Genomic DNA, 16,435 nt, shown 5'->3' with positions numbered 1-16,435 from the left:
ATGTGTGGCTTCTATTCTTTACCAGCCGACTATTCTCCTTCCTTACTTCTGGGATGCCTACCTGTGAGGGCCTTTAGTGTTTTTCAAGGATGCCTTTCTGCTGTTCATGTTATATGCATTTCTATATGAAAGACAGCAAAGAAGAATACCTACACTCTTCATCTTGTTAAAGTCAGTGTTACAAAGATCAGAATTAGAGTCAGACTCACTTTACTGTCCATCACCATTGGGAGCAAACATATTATAAAGTCATATATACATTCCTTGAAAAGAAGCAGTTTGACCAATTCTCAGGTATCTCATGAATCTCTTCTATATCTAAAACTACAGGTTATTTATTGAGCAACTTCTTAAAAGAGTATATACTATCCATTTTTTTGTTTTGATTTTTATATTTTATTTATTCATTTTTAAAACTTAGGTTTTCTAACAAACAGCCAGAGAACATGTTACAGTTGGAAAGTGTCTGTGTACAGAGTCCTTTACCAGAATTTCTAAGAAATGCATTTTACTAGACTTGCCTTTGAGGAACTTTATCTTTTTTTTTTTTTAAGAGAGAGAGAGAGAGAGAGAGAGAGAGAGAGAGAGAGAGAGAGAGAGAGAGAGAGAGAGAGAATGTTTTTAATATTTATTTTTAGTTCTCGGCAGACACAGCATCTTTGTATGTGGTGCTGAGGATTGTACCTGGGCCTCATGCATGCCAGGCGACCGCGCTAACAATTGAGCCACATCCCCAGCCTGAAGAACTATATCTTGACTAGGATGCAGTTGTTACCCACATGTCTTAGCAGCTGGAAACTAAGGACCACACACTAAAAACAATACTCTAAATTTTTGTTAAAATCATTTCTTTCTAGTGTCAACTTTCCTTTATTCTTCATTACATGGAATTACATGTTTTCTAAAAGATAAAGAAAAACCGACTTCAGATTGTTTCTCTTTAAGATGTGTTTTGCTAAGATTCATCTATGGTTACTTGTGTCTTTCAAAGATGAGATGCTTTTTTTCAAAGACATGTCACATTTTGGGGCCAGAAATTGTACAAAAAAGCTAGAAATGTAACTCAAGGCATTAAAAAAAAATATTAGCTGGCTAAGAGAGAAAATTCACCATATTTGGTGAAAGATAAGGATCAGACAGCAAAATGAAGTCTATTTTTGGAAGCAGTCTTTTGTTGCAATCTGTTAGGCAAAAAGAGTTAGCAAGTTTTATTATTACCAGTCTGTTACAAATGTGACTACTTAACCAAAAAAAAAAAGTTTTGTTTTTGTGTGTATGAGTTTTCTGCTGTGATGTACAAATTTCTTACAGTGTTGTTCAACAATGTAGGATTTCTGGGGAACTCTTCCATGTATTTTCACACAAATAACCCTTACCTAAGAGCAGAAAATGTTGTAAAGAAAGCATGGTAACAAAAATCCTAATTTTAAGAAGCACTAGCCCTGGAATGGAGGTGAGATTTGTGTATTTATAATTTTATTACTTACCATATAGCCTTGATATAGATGGTTCAATGTACCTTGTATGTATTTTTCCTCATCTGTAAAATGTAGATAAAAAGCTAATTTGAATGTATAAACTGTAATTATAGCTTCTAAGTTGTAAAACTAGAGGAATCTAACTATTAATAATGGCTTATGAATTGTAAAACTAGAGGACTCTAATTGTATATTTGCATGTATAATATATATTTGCATATATAATAATATTTGCAAATATAATTTTTTTTTGTTCACAAACTTTTAAAGAAGAAGTTGTGAGTTGCCCTTCTTTTACAACATTGTGTTGTGGTAACAATATCTTACATAATTGAATTATATTTGTTGACAGTTATGAAAAATAATTTTTTTTTCAGTTGGTCATTATTTTCTACTTAATTTTTTTTAACTGCATAAGCCATTCAGAGTTATGGCTGTAAAATAGGAAGATAAATAGATTTTACTTATCTTGTTAGAACAACGAAGGTGTTTTTCATAAAAACTTTTAGAATTATTTTTGGCCACTCTTGTGTGTAGTCTTTTTTGTCTTCAAGAAGTTTAGTTTTAAATAAATCATTAAGAAAAGAAAATAAACAATTCCAATGTAAGGTCACGTACCTACTGCCATGTCAAGGTTGAACACCGTGCTTCTGAAGCATATCTGTGAGATGACTACCTTAGAAGAAGGGTCAGGGAGAATGAAGAACATTTTCCTGTAAATCAATATCTAAGTTGCTCTGGATGAGTAGTCTTTTAGCCAGACAGAGGTTGAGGGAAAAAAATATGGGATCATGGAATTTAAACTGTTCTAAGGCATCAGTGATCAATTTTGTCTTTTAGAAAGCTTTCTTTGGCAGCAATGTGGAGTACTGAATACAGGTTTGTTAAGACTGATGTCTGAAAAAGGAAGAGAATTTGATCACTTGGTATATCCAAGTTGCAGTGACTGACAGGTAGTTAAGTTCTATGACCCAAACTAAAAAACAAACAACAACAACAACAACAAAAGAAAAAAAACCTGCCAATCTGATTACACAAGAAACAACATTCAATGCAAGTGGTTAATATGCAACTTTTCCAAAATGACGTGAATTACTTATATTTCCCATACCCCTGGCATCAGGCATAACGTAACATCTGATTTGTACCACTCTCTCAGATTCTGGAGCCTTTCTTAAAGGATCATTTAGAACATATTTAAGGCTTCCTGACTTTATATTGCAAATTCTCAGCACTGCTATTACACCAGGAAAGCAGAAAGAGATAATATGAAAATGATGGGTGCAACTGTACTCCCATAAAACTTCATTCATATAATGAGGCAACAGGGCTTCTGGCTACAGTTTGCCACATGGAACTAGGCTAGTGGAATTAAAACTGCATGGTACATTAGCTTCACTACATTCAGTAGATAGAGTGGGCCTTTGATTTTGCTACATATACTGAGTGGGAAAAGAAAATTTACCCCTTAGTTTGCTTTCTCAACATTTCTTTTCTTTTTCATTTTATTTTCTTTTCTCAACATTTTTTTAAAATTAAAAACAATTTTACTGAAAAAAAATCATATAGCTCTTCCATTTGAAGTGTATAATTCAATAGTTTCTTAGTATGCTCACATAGTTGTGCAACTGTTGCCGTGATCGATGTTAGCACACTTTCATAACTTCAAAAACAAACTCTGTAATCTTTAATAGTCATTCTAATTTTTCTCCCCTTTATTCCCTATTCTCTTTCTCCCCATCAGCTTCGTACCCTAGGCAATTACTTGTCTATTTTCTTTCTCTATATTTGTCAATCACATTTTTTACAATATTCCTTCTACTTAACTGCAATGATATATCCTTTAACTAACATCTTACATCCTTTTCTACTTACCACCCACACCTCTAGTGACCTCCATTTTCATCTCTCTATTTCTTTAAGATTAACCTTGAAATTCCATATATGAGTGAGATGATGTAGTATTTGTTGTTCTGTGTTCAGATTATTTCACTTACCATAAAGTTGTCTATGTTTTCACAAATGACAAAGTTTAATTCTTTGTTTATGGTTAAATTGTATTCTATTGTATATATGTGACATTTTTTTAAATTTGTTTATCTGTTGGTGAACATTTAAGTTGGTTCCCCCTATTTTCACTATTGTGAACCGAACTTTGATAAATAACTCTAGCAAGAATAGGATAAAGACCTGATTAGATGTTTCCTAATAGAAGACATACAAATGATGAATGGGAACATGGAAAAAATATGTACTTTATTAATAATCAGGGAAATGCAAATCAAAACCACAATGAGACATTAACTCACAATTGTCAGAATGACTTATCATGAAGATAAAGATAAGAAATACTGGTGAGGATATAGGGGGGGGGGAAAGAGAATTCACTGGGTGTGGAGGCACATGCCTCTAATCATAGCAGCTCAGAAGGCTGAGGCAGGAGGATTACAAGTTCAAAGCCAGTCTCAGCAACTTAGTGAGACTTTTTCTCAAAATAAAACATAAAAAGGTCTGAGAATGTGGCTCAGGGGTTAAGCACCAGTGGGTTCAATCCCTGCTACAAAAAAAAAAAAGAAAGAAAGAAAAGGAAAAAAAATTTTTTTTCACAGTGTTGGTAGAAATGTAAATTGGTACAGCCAGTGTGGAAAACAGTATGGAGTTTCCTTAAAATATTAAAAATAGAACTATTACTTGATCTAGCAATCCCACTACTGACTACATAACCAACAAAATGAAATCAATTTATCAGTGAATTTATCTGCGCTTTTAGTTCTCTTTTTCATATACTATCCAATAGCAAACACAAGATCAATCATACTATATTGTAGGAAAATCCACTACATAATTAAAATAACAGCATTTTTTACATTCATGATGATAAGCCTGCTGCATTTTTTATGAACAGCAAGTCTAAAAATGGCATAACTTCAGTTTTTTTCATTTCTTTCTTTTTTAACCAAGAAAATCTAAAGTAATTAAAATAAGAGTCTGATAAATTATGTAGGTTTTTTCTTTTTTATATATTTGATTTTTACTGATCTGATTTGGGTTAGGCTCTGGATGTGGATGCTTTTCTTATTTTCCTGTCTTTCTTAATGGGATTGTATATTTTATTTTTCAATTATGAACTCTGAGTGATTTAGCAAAGAATTTTTAATTTCTCAACTTAAATGGGATTCAATTATGATTTTGCCATTAAACTTCTTTTCTTATGGGATTTTAACTGAGTGGGAGTCTAATATTAATTTTAATTGCAGTTCTATTAATAAATAGAAAAGAGAATGCTCTCCTACTAGTATGTATAGATGGACGGCCAGCAGAAGTAATTGCAGTTACAGGCAAAGAAATGCTTTTAAGACTTTATTGAAACACAGATGCAAACAATGTGGCCTGGCTGGATAACTGCGGAATCCAAGCAGCCAGCTGATCAACCTTGCATGCAGCTTTAAGGAATACTCTCTGCTTAAAAACAAACTTAAAGCTGACTCTGAGTCCAAAAGAGTTATGAACAGAGACAAGCCTTTGAGAAGGAGGCTAGAAGATTATAATCAAAGGGCATATTCTGTGTGTGCCTAGTGGGGAAAACACTTTGGAAACTATATTGGCTGTTTGAGCCACAAAACCTTAGATCACATTCACTGTCAGAGAGATTGTATGAGAACCTAAAGGAAAACATCAAAAGAGTTCTCTTTCTTCTAGTGGCATGTGAAGAAAGAAGTAAATAGAAAGTTGGCAAGGTTTTTCTTTGAATCACAATTAAACATATGATTTATTCTAGTTTGGAGAAAAACTGAAATTACTGTAAGTCTAACTATATGAATCTAGATATATGGCTATATCTTCATAATAAATGCCTGAAATAAATGCCAGGAACACAGTCAAGGATGCAAAAGCATACTTGGTATGGTTAGTTTAACTATAGGATGACAATTATACTTACTGAATGTCAAGGTAATATATACACATTGAGGTACATTTTAAGGTCAATATTTGTGAAGTATCAATAATTTTAAAGAACCTCTTACAATTATTTCAAATGTAAATGATAACATGAGAAGAAAATCACTCATTCTACCCTTTTGATTGTCTACTTTGTTGAATTCACATGTACTATAGTGTTTGTGAAATTGATCACCTAATTTCTCTTACTTCACTTTAACCATCAAATAACTGTGCATTGAATATCTCTTAATATGTTTTCTATATGACAATTAGTGCCCAATAAAATTTTGCTTAAATTTCAAAATTAATCACATTTATTCTTAATACGTATTTATCATGTACACAATTAGTGCCAACTCTATATTACAGTTGTTAGGATCATTTCAATTCTTCACAGCAGTGCTGTCTTTTGTAGGTGAGAGTGGCATGTATAAAATATGAAGAAACATGGGGAAATGTTAAGAAAAAATAATTTATTTAACAACTATTTTTATCTATGCAATCTTCTTGATACACAAAGATGAATATGACAAAGTCTAAGAATTCAGTCTAATTCCTGGGTCTGTGAACTTTCTCTGTATATAGTGAATATGGTTATGAAGGTAATGAAACATACAGTCTCTGTGGGAACTGCACAATTCTCAGTTCTTTCATTGTTGCATAAAAGACAATGTGAGAATAAATGTGCATGATTGTGTTCCAGTAAAACTTTATTTACAAAAATAGAGGGCTGTTTGTGGGCTAATGTCCAAAAGTTTCTGAACCAATCCCTGGTGTGGTGAGTAATAGAGACATATAAAGAAATCATTAAATCTAAATGCAATGTTAATAGAGTGAAGATATTCAAAGAATATGGAGCTGTAATCTATCTGAGGAATTACTTTACACAGAAGTTGGCATTTTAAATGAATACTAAAAATAATGTGTAGAGATTAACTAACTCAAGAAAATAGAGAATAGCAAGTAAATATCCTAAACACAAATACATAAAGGCAATTATATGTTTATATGGCTTTTAATCTGGGGTTGGATGTATACCTATAAATCATTCTGGCAATATTGATCCTTCCTTTGAATTCCTAATATATGCGGTGTTTATGGAGTGGTCATTAATGATGTCAACATGGATGGAGTGAGATGACAGTTTTGTGTTAGGAAGACTTTCTCTGTAAGGACTGGGACAGGAAAGGCTTAGAGAAGTTACTGCTCAAATTTACTTTGCTAGGAGAGCTAATGGAATGTGAATTTTTTTGCAATTTGGAAGTAGGTTGAAGTATTCTTGGAGATTTCAGAATAGATAAAATTCCTAACTGAATCTAGTAAGAATCAAGATTTTTTAGCTCAACTGTTTCCATTACCTGAAACACTACCATGGCTGCATACAAATTCTGTTTGCAGATGGCACCAACTCTTTAGTTTACTTTTTTTAGTTTTCAAATACTGGAATGAAAACTAGCTATGAGAACTAATTCGTAGGTAACTACTTGTGTGTGATTTTTTTTCCCTATGACTACTAGTGCATATTGTATGGAGGTGCATTTTGTTTTTATTTTATTTTGTAAATTTAGATGTGAAAAAATAACATACCACTGTATTTTTAGTCAGAAACAGCCTCTTCCCTTGTAATATGCCCAATGAATTTTCAGTTGGACATTGCATTACCTCTAAATGCATTTACATTTAACTTTCCATGACTTGGTGCTAATTCTCAGGATACTTCTTGTTAAACTGGAAACTGTGGCTGCTGATTCTCAGAATCTTTTTGCCTGAGGGTTTTAAACTTCATTGGGAAGTCTTGAGGCCACTATTCACTATAAAAGTAAGGAGGAAAAAATATAGAGAAGTAGCAGTACAGAAATGACATCTGTAGACATCAAAGGGGGAAAAAGGGAGGATACCCACAAAATGATAAAACAAAGAAAAATTAATTTATTTGGGGGTTGAACAAAAAAGGAAAAATAAAGAATAATAAAGATTATGTATGTGCAATTATATATGCATGTAAAGTACATGTACATATATATCTCTCTCTCCTTGCGGTCTTGCATGTGTATCATTTTTGCTTATCTTTTTTTCTCAAAATTAGCAAGAAAAGTAAGCTGTGACTCATGTTTTCCAGATCTGAAGTTTGAGAATAGAGATGAGCCTAAATGAGGAATGAATCTTTAGTCTGCATTTTAGAGAAAGGTAGTCAGAAAAAAGAATAAACCCAGTAATATAGGGAGGGTCAAGAGAAAAATGCACTGAAAAACGGAGCTGAAATTTGTTCTTGATATGCTCACAGTTCTGGTATTACTGGCTTGTACAAATGTTCCTGTTGTACCTACAGAGAAAGCTGTCTCAATAGCCAGGATGTTGGGAACATTCTAGGGTAGGGCTTGTTTTCAGTTTGCAGATCACTGAGAGAAGTAGAGAATAGACATACCTCAACTTTCTAACACTTAGCATTTCTTCTAGTATATAGTGTTTCTCTTGCCTGGTGTTTTAGATCCCTTTGTGTGTCTCAGGGATGAAAACATGGAAGTAGCTTTGAAAAATTAATAGAGAATAATATATAAGAATTGTCTATGAGTGATAGCTTATATATAAGTGAAAGATAGAAATTAAAACACACAGGTCATTTCATGGAATCTACTTAAGCCATAACTCATGAAGAGTCAAAAGTTTTGGATTCTAATTTCAGAATTGCGACTACCCAGATACATACCTTTGAATAACTCACCATAACGCTCTGATCTGTGTATGTCTAACAAGGTGAATAAATCAGATGACATGGATTACAATAATTTTATTTATTGCATATGTGAGTGAGTACTTATACTTGGGTCTTGGTAATATTGAATTATTTTTGATAATACAAAATGCAGTATTATATAAGCAATATGGAAGAATATTATTATGTTATTTTAACTTTTAAAAAGTTATTAAATGAGCTATTATTATTGGCAAGAAAACTACCTTAGATTTATATTTTTTTTTGCAAGTGTGCCCCATCATAATGGTAAACAAAGGATAACTCACCAGGGATTTTGAAGTAAATAATTAAAAACTTTTTTTTTCTAAATGCAGGTATCTGTAAGCAGTGTTAAAGTGGCTCAGAAAGTTGAATAATGAATAGAATTTTAATTAAAACAACCGTACAACTCAATATATCATCATTTTAGAGTTTCAGTGGTTATTACCCCCCAAAACATAAATTACAAAACACATGACAATAGCATAAAACTAAGATTAAACCAATATAAGATGATAAGAAAAATGAAATACCAGAAATTTTATACAATAATTAAAATGTACAGTCCAGAAATATAAAAGTTCATGTTTTATTGTACACAGGTACCAGAATTTTAAAATTAACAGACTATTTCAAGGTATTTCAAGTCAGGAATAAGAACTCAGACAACTTCTCCCTCTAATATTTTGTGATTCTATTATTCGAAACTGAAATAAAATAATTTTGTGATTCTTCATTCTAAACACTTTACAATTCTTCCAATACCTGGCGTTAAAAAATTTACCTTTTAAGATAAAACACACACACATGCACACACACACACACACACTCAAAAATATTTTCTATACTGAAAGTCTTTTTGCCTGGGCTTTACTTTAACCTATCCTGTTTCTCTCTTCCTCTGGCAGGTACTTAGGTTTGTCATATTTATCTTATATAGGTGATAAATTTGTCTCCCTGAATGTTCTAATTAATATATTGTGCAAAGGATATTGAAGAAATAATTTGAGGATTTTTTATAGTCTCCCTGAAACTTTTTTAATTTTCCAAAATCACTCTGTTTCCCTCTCTATCGCTGTCTCTTTCTATCTCTCTCTCCCTCCATCCCTTCCTCCCTGGCTCCCTCCTCCCCCACTCTCTCTCTTGTCTTTACCTTGAAACTCTTATTTTGATCCAAAGTATAATTTCAAGTTTACTTATCATTATAATATACAAAGTATATATGTCTATTAATTTTTTGTTCCCTGCACCACTTTTCAGGGTGCTTTGTTCAGATGATATATTTTCCTTCCTTCCTTCCTTCCTTTCTTCCTTCCTTCCTTCTTTCCTTCCTTCCTTCCTTCCTTCCTTCCTTCCTTCCTTCCTTCCTTCCTTCCTTCCTTCCTTCCTTCTTTCCTTTCTTCTTTATATTAGGTAGTTTCCAGTTATGATTTGCTTGTCGGTGGAAATTTGATAGGAAATGTTTACTTTAAGATTGTTTTTTGAATATGAGATCACATATAATATCTTCAAAATAATTATATAATTTTATAAGAATGATGAAGACATCAGTTACATGAAATTTAATTTTGGAATAATGCAAACAAACAAAAATAGACGTTATATTTATTTTCTGAAGACTCAATAGATTTTAGCAATCTTCTGACAATCAGAAGTGGAGAACAGTGAATTTTAAAGGTATGAAAGCCTGAAATATACTTATTTTGAGCAGAAATCTGTTTACATATAGAATATATTCAGCTCCACATGGCTTAAACTACTGATCCAACTCTCAATTTCAACTCTACTAAGCAGAAGAGTTCAGCCATAATGGCAAAGAGTCTGTTTTTCTTTATATTTTAAAAGGAAAAATCTAAAAATCACTTTTCATTCATGCCTTAATTATGGGTAGTTTGGATGCAAAGCCTGAAAACACTGACTGAGGCCATGCTCCTTCCTCTATCTTTGCCACAGTCAACCTTAAAACTGAGCATGGGCAAAAAAGTACTTTGGTTCTGACAATATGAATGGTGCACTTTTTGAAGTAAATTTGAAAGCTTTTCCAGTTTGGTCATACTATGTTCAGTTCTTTGCAAGAGGCTCCCCTATCTTTGCCATTTTAAATGATGAGCAAATAGTTTAAAAGTTTTTTTCTAAAATACTCACTTTATTGTTATCAATTATTCAAAGTTTTTAGCCTCTTAAGACTTTCAATTTTTAGAATGCAAACATTGTGTGTGAGTGTGTGTATATGTGTGTGTACATATCTTTATAATGTATTTTTTAGAACCTGAAAGAGTTCCATGCATAATTACTCTAAATAAATTAAGAGTAAAAATGAAGCATTATATATCACTTAAATAGTTCTCTCAGTTTTCAGTAATGAGATGATATACAACCACTTAGATATTTTTATATGCATTTATATAAAATATAAGGAATGCAAAAAGTCTTACCTCCTTCTAATAAAGATATTCCATATTTATAAATGTAAAATCTTATATGTAATGAGTTCAATTACAAGTTATTTCTATATTATGCAAATTATAAATCATCTGATAGTGACCTTAATAATAAATAAGATTAATAAAACTCAGTATCATAATATCATTTAGATTGATGGAACCAATTATCTGCATTGCTACAGGACAAAAAAGTACCAACATTCATTTGTTTGATAGATAGTATACATTTGTTCTGTTTTCCATGGGTATTTTACTAGGAAAAATACAAAATTTGGGTAATATTGAGGAAGTCAAGATTAAAACTAAATTAAAAGTGCTTTGAAATTTTCTAAACAATTGGTTTATTTTCAGTTAAGCCTTGGCCAAATGATTTGTATATCATAATGCTAACTATAAGTTTTTATGAATAAATAATTTAAAAAATGTACAATCTGACTCATGTAGAAAATTTCTATAACATGCACTTGTAGAAAAGAAACAAATTGCATAACATAGAGAAGAAAAACCTATACTCAGTGTTTGGCCTATAGCAAATACAAATACTGAGTTCAAGAAAACACACAAAAAAAAGGGATCTGGGAAGAAGAATTTTTTATATCTTTTTTTTCTATGACCCATAATTCTCTCCTGCTGTTCCCAAAGAGCTGCTGAAAATTTGGTATTTTTGATCTTGACCTAGACCTTTAAACTTATCTGGAATCCTTATTTTGAGAAACTTTACAATAAATAGAACCACACTTAAAACATTTTGTTTTAAAGGAAAAGAAAAATACCCACAGGGTTGTAGGTTGTAGCCCTCAAGGAGAAATCTGTAGGGGTAAAATATGATAACCACTGTTGTTAAAGAGAACCCAAACTAAATCCATTTAAGTATCTATTTTGAGGATACTTCATTAATGTAATCAATAAAATCTGTACTCAATCCTACCTTTAAAGATATGCATAACTAGTTTCAGCATGAGTATGCTCAATGGCAATGTTTCTGTCTACCTAGTATTTTATGTATTTGCCTACTGCTGTATATAAAAGTACCCCCAATTTAGCAGCTTGAAATAATAGTTATTTTCTCCCATAGTTTTTGAGGATTAGGCATCCAAAAGTAGTTTTGCTACTTTGCTTTGGCTCATAGGCCTGTTCCAGTGTTGCAGAGGCCAAGGTCATTTTCAGGCACAACAGGGCTTCCAAGCTTCTGTGCTTGGTTGTAGGGAGGCTTTGGCCTTAAGTTTCAGTTCCTAGCCATCAGGGCTTCCGCTAGCTTGCCTCAGGGTGAGAGATGAGAGAAAGAGAGAAAAAGAAAAGAGAGAAAAAAATGTGTCTAAGATATTACGTATATTAAATATAGAAACTAAAATTTATATAGTGTTTAAGTGGAAACGATTGCCCTTTATAGTTCTATTTAGGCAATAGTATACCATTATCTCTGCTGTAATTTGTTACACAAAATTCATTGGTGACAGTTTGGAAAGATCTATATATTGTAGGGATACTTGGGAAATATTGGGATCCATTTTGGAGCCTGCTTATTACCTTTTATTTCAGTTTATACTTAACATTTTAGGAAGATAAAATCACTTTTTAACAAAATTGGCAAAGAAACATTTTCATTTTTAAAAAGTACAAAGATGCCAGTTTTTTGCGGTTTTTTTTTTTGCATTTTTCAGGGTATTACCAGTTTGTATAATATTATAACATATGTAATTTCATGTAGCTTTTAATATTGTCTTTTTTAAACTAGGAGAATATCTAGAAGTTTCTATTGTTAAACTTACAAGAAACTATGCACTGCTAAAAACTAAGTTGACAACTTGTAATTTACCAAAACATTATTTCCTTATCTTCTATTGTATAATCATCATATGATATTTATTTGAATGAATTTCTTTCATGATGTGTATTTCATTAATATTTTAGTGCATCCCACTGAGATCCTTGTACATTCTCAAGTAGGTATATTTAGGCACTTTGGCAGTTTAATTGTTTCTCAGACTTCGTTATATTGAATCCCCTACACATAAATTTTGTTTTAGAAGGTACCAAATATGGTATGTGCTTGAGAAATGCAAAGATGATTAATATATTGACTAACAATAATTTTTTTTAAAAAACATGATTTTGTTTGGGAAAAGGAAATTATATGAGATTCCATTATTGGAGTGATCCAAGGGTCAAAAGTGAAGTACGCAGAAAGTGTTTTGGAGAATCAAGGAAGAGACTCATCAAATGGCATCTGGCAGGGACAGAAAGAACACACTTATGCATTAAAGAGCCTTTAAGCTAGTTTTTAAATGGTGATTAAAGTTTCCAGAGGGGGTGAACTAGAACTGAATATTCCAGATGGAAAGTGGGGAATGAGCAGGAGTGGAGAGGTGTGAAGTGCATCTGGGAAGGCACATTGTCTTGGTTGGCTGAATTTTAATGAGGAGGAGTGACAAGACTATAAAAGTACCTCTGAGGAGTATTATGATTATTTTAAATGATAGTTTGAGGAGTTAACACTTAATTGGACAGGAAATGGAGATCCATTTGAGCAACAGAAACTAGAAACAGAACTATGATCGATTGATCTAGGATCATATATCTGAATGATTTATAATAGAAAAAGAGAAAAGACAATTTATTAGGCAAGAAGAAAAGTCCAGAAGGATATAAAGTAACTGTCAATAGAGCAGATCTGTTCCTATAATTATAGTATAATGAGGGCACAGAGTGTTCCTAGTGAGAATAGGAAGTAGGAAACTCAAGTGAGATATAAGGGAGGAATTAATTATTTGGGTTTTTTTTGTGTGTGTGTGTGTGTGTTGTTTTTAAAGATAGAGTGAGAGAGAGAAAGACAGGGAGAGAGAGATAATTTTAATATTTATTTATTTTTTTTTAGTTTTTGGCGGACACAACATCATTGTATGTGGTGCTGAGGATCGAACCCGGGCCTCACGCATGCCAGGCGAGCGCGCTACTGCTTGAGCCACATCCCCAGCCCCAGGAATTCATTATTTGAATAAATATTTTTTAAATAAGTGAAGAGTAATGAAACCTATTTCAAATACATCTAAATATCTGGGGCAATCAGAGAAAATAAAAATGATAAGAAATATTGGTTTACTAGATATGATGATAAAATTGAATTTTGGCCCACCAGGTGTAGGATCCTATAGATTCTCCTTTGTATACTTAAAACAAATTCTAGTCAATCTATTTTAAGATAAATCTGCAATCAGATCCAAAGACCATAGTTCTTAATAGAGGTAAAACAAGGGTGAATAGGAATGGAAGTAGGTAAGGTGAGTGAACAGGCAATATAAAGTAGCAATTGTGAGGCTGGTCTAGGTTGGGGGAAGAAAAATAAATGAAATACATGAAAGAATGAGTTGGGGCACCTAAGAAATAGATGTTTGTGATACACCTGAGATTCAAAACTTTTAAAGGAGCAGATAAGTATCAATATCTAATGCTATAGTAAATTTCAAAAATAATTAATAAACAAAAAGAACAAAGAAAGCAGTTGGGAAGAAGTGATAGAAGAAGACTGTAGAATGCATCGATTTAAAGGAGTGACTAGTAGGGAGATGGGGTTTCTAGAACTATCCAGTATTATAAGTGTAGGTGAGAGGAACAGGGAATGTGATAGTAAAGGTCAATTACTTTGGATTTCTTTGGAGGTCACAAAAGATTTAATGTTGGTGGAAGAATGAAATTAAACAATTTTTTTCCAAATCAAGGTAGTTTTGCATGAAGCTAAAATTAAGATCTGATGTGATATTTAATGTTATTTCTCTTCAGTTTTATCTTCACGCCAAGATAAATGGTTTCACAGTTAAATTCCAATTTCAACTATAAAGAAAATAATTTTTCTCCTCATGTAATTTTGCTAAATGTTAATTTTTAAAAACTAAGATTCGATTCCATAATGTTTCTTGCTTCATTTTTTAGAACATCCTGCCAACCAAGTTTTCATACCATTTTCCCCACCTTGTCTTGATTTTAAAGCCCATTATTACCTCAATAGGTAAAATTAAAGAAAAAAAGTTAGGAATGTAATAAAACTTTCTAAAGCTTTTAAACTTAACATAGTATTATTGTGTGTAAATTGCAGGCTTTTCCCCCCATAACATAAAATGCTAAGTTTTTTAACTTGAGACTTTATTTTACTCTAACCTGACTTGAAGATCATTGAAAAATAGAGGACCATAATCAGGAATTGGAAAGAATTCCACTTACGGCACAGAATCATAAAAATCTAAATATATTTTTAACAGTGCATGTTATATTTGAGTATGTAACAGACATTTTAGAATGTTTGTCAGTTATTGCAGTTCCTGATAACTTTCTACTTGAACAACCATAGATATTTTTACCTGAAAAGAATATCTACCTGTTCTACCAAGACTTAGTGCTTTGCACTCTATGTGTGTCTGTGTGTGTGTCTGTATGTGTGTGCATCTGCATGCACATACATGCAATTATAGAATTAAAAAGGGAAATGTATCTTGGTGGAAGAACATGGAGTTTGACATCAGAAGTCATGAGTATATTATTTAGATGTGGCATTTATCTTTGTGTAGATTAGGCAAAAATAAGTGACCGCTTTAAACCCTGTTTTATTTTCCAAGATAGAGAAAATAATGCTACCTGACTGTTAAGGCTGTTGCAAGTAGGAAATAAACCCATGGTTAATCTAAGGTTGCTACAGATTTGCTTTTCATTGGTCTTTTGCAACTGCTATGTATGCTCTCTTCTATCGCAAGAAAAAATTGCCAAATTACATTTTTTTCCCATTTTATTTTCATAAAGTTATGTATTTTAATTAGGATATGATAACTTATGGAATAAAATATTAACAAAAATTCATTTTTCACTCACTTCAATCTGATGAGATGTGGAAAGCCTTTCTGCCTACAGATAATCAAAACCCTGGGCTATATCCATTAGTTGTTCTGTTAAGGTCTGTTAACAAGTCGGATGGTGCCTGGCATTTTGCCAGGGGGGAGTGGTTTGTGAGGTGGCGCCAGGGAGTCATTAAGTGTGGAGATTCCTTATTGGTTGACTGCTGTATCTAGTTTATGTTAATTAAGATAAGCTGTGTGGAATGTATATATACCCCTCCTGTCCTACAATAAACGGCTCCCACTCCTGCTGTATCAATGTACATAAGTTGCTCCTCAACCCCTGTTATTCTGCCGCAGGGCCATCCTGACTTGTTTACAGACTCTAACATTGTTCAATGATATTGTGCTATGGGATCTGCTTGCCTGTGTCATTAGCCAGCAGATAAAAGGCAAAAAGAATCAAAAAGGTACAAAGTATACTTAATCTCTGGATTGGACATGCACACTCATTCCACTGGTCAGAAGTAGTCACATGCTCAACTAACATATATGGTGCTAAGAAGCATAGTTTCTGATTAAGTATAGTTACAGATAATGAGGGAAAAAATTAGGTAGTCACTGTAGAGTGTCCAGACATTCTGGTGTGCCTGAAAACTTTAAAGTCTCCTCAATCCTGTGTTAAACAGGACAATTGGCCATTCTAGCACTGTCAACCATTCATGCAACAATGTAAGTGAAGTGTTTTACAAATATATATTGACTTTCATATCATAGAAGCAAGGCTGGTAACATGAGCTCTAAAATATTATCCAGGCATTAGAATTCAAACTTAAAGCTAACTCAGGAAATAAGCAAAAATAGAAGCCATTTTTGGAATAATCACCATTAATTAAAAACTTAGAGTGTGCCAAGCCAACTACATCTTAACAGTAGAGTATTGCCCTACAAAGGAGGTAAAATACTTGATTTACTGTCACAGAATTTGAGTTTGAGAAAGGTTAACTCTCCAAATCA

The 16,435-nt window shown here is 32.5% G+C and overlaps 1 protein-coding gene across 3 annotated transcripts in view; it reads left to right on the top strand.

Moving 5' to 3' along the window:
- Positions 1-16,435, top strand: part of Cadm2 (cell adhesion molecule 2) — a 1,002,559-nt gene that overhangs the window by 44,317 nt on the left and 941,807 nt on the right. The gene's annotated exons all lie outside the window — the stretch shown is intronic.

The sequence above is a fragment of the Ictidomys tridecemlineatus genome, chromosome 3, assembly GCF_052094955.1.
Source record: "Ictidomys tridecemlineatus isolate mIctTri1 chromosome 3, mIctTri1.hap1, whole genome shotgun sequence".
Lineage (NCBI taxonomy): Eukaryota > Metazoa > Chordata > Mammalia > Rodentia > Sciuridae > Ictidomys > Ictidomys tridecemlineatus.
The sequence above is the reverse complement of the archived record's forward strand: the minus strand, read 5'-3'. Positions and strand labels throughout refer to the sequence as shown.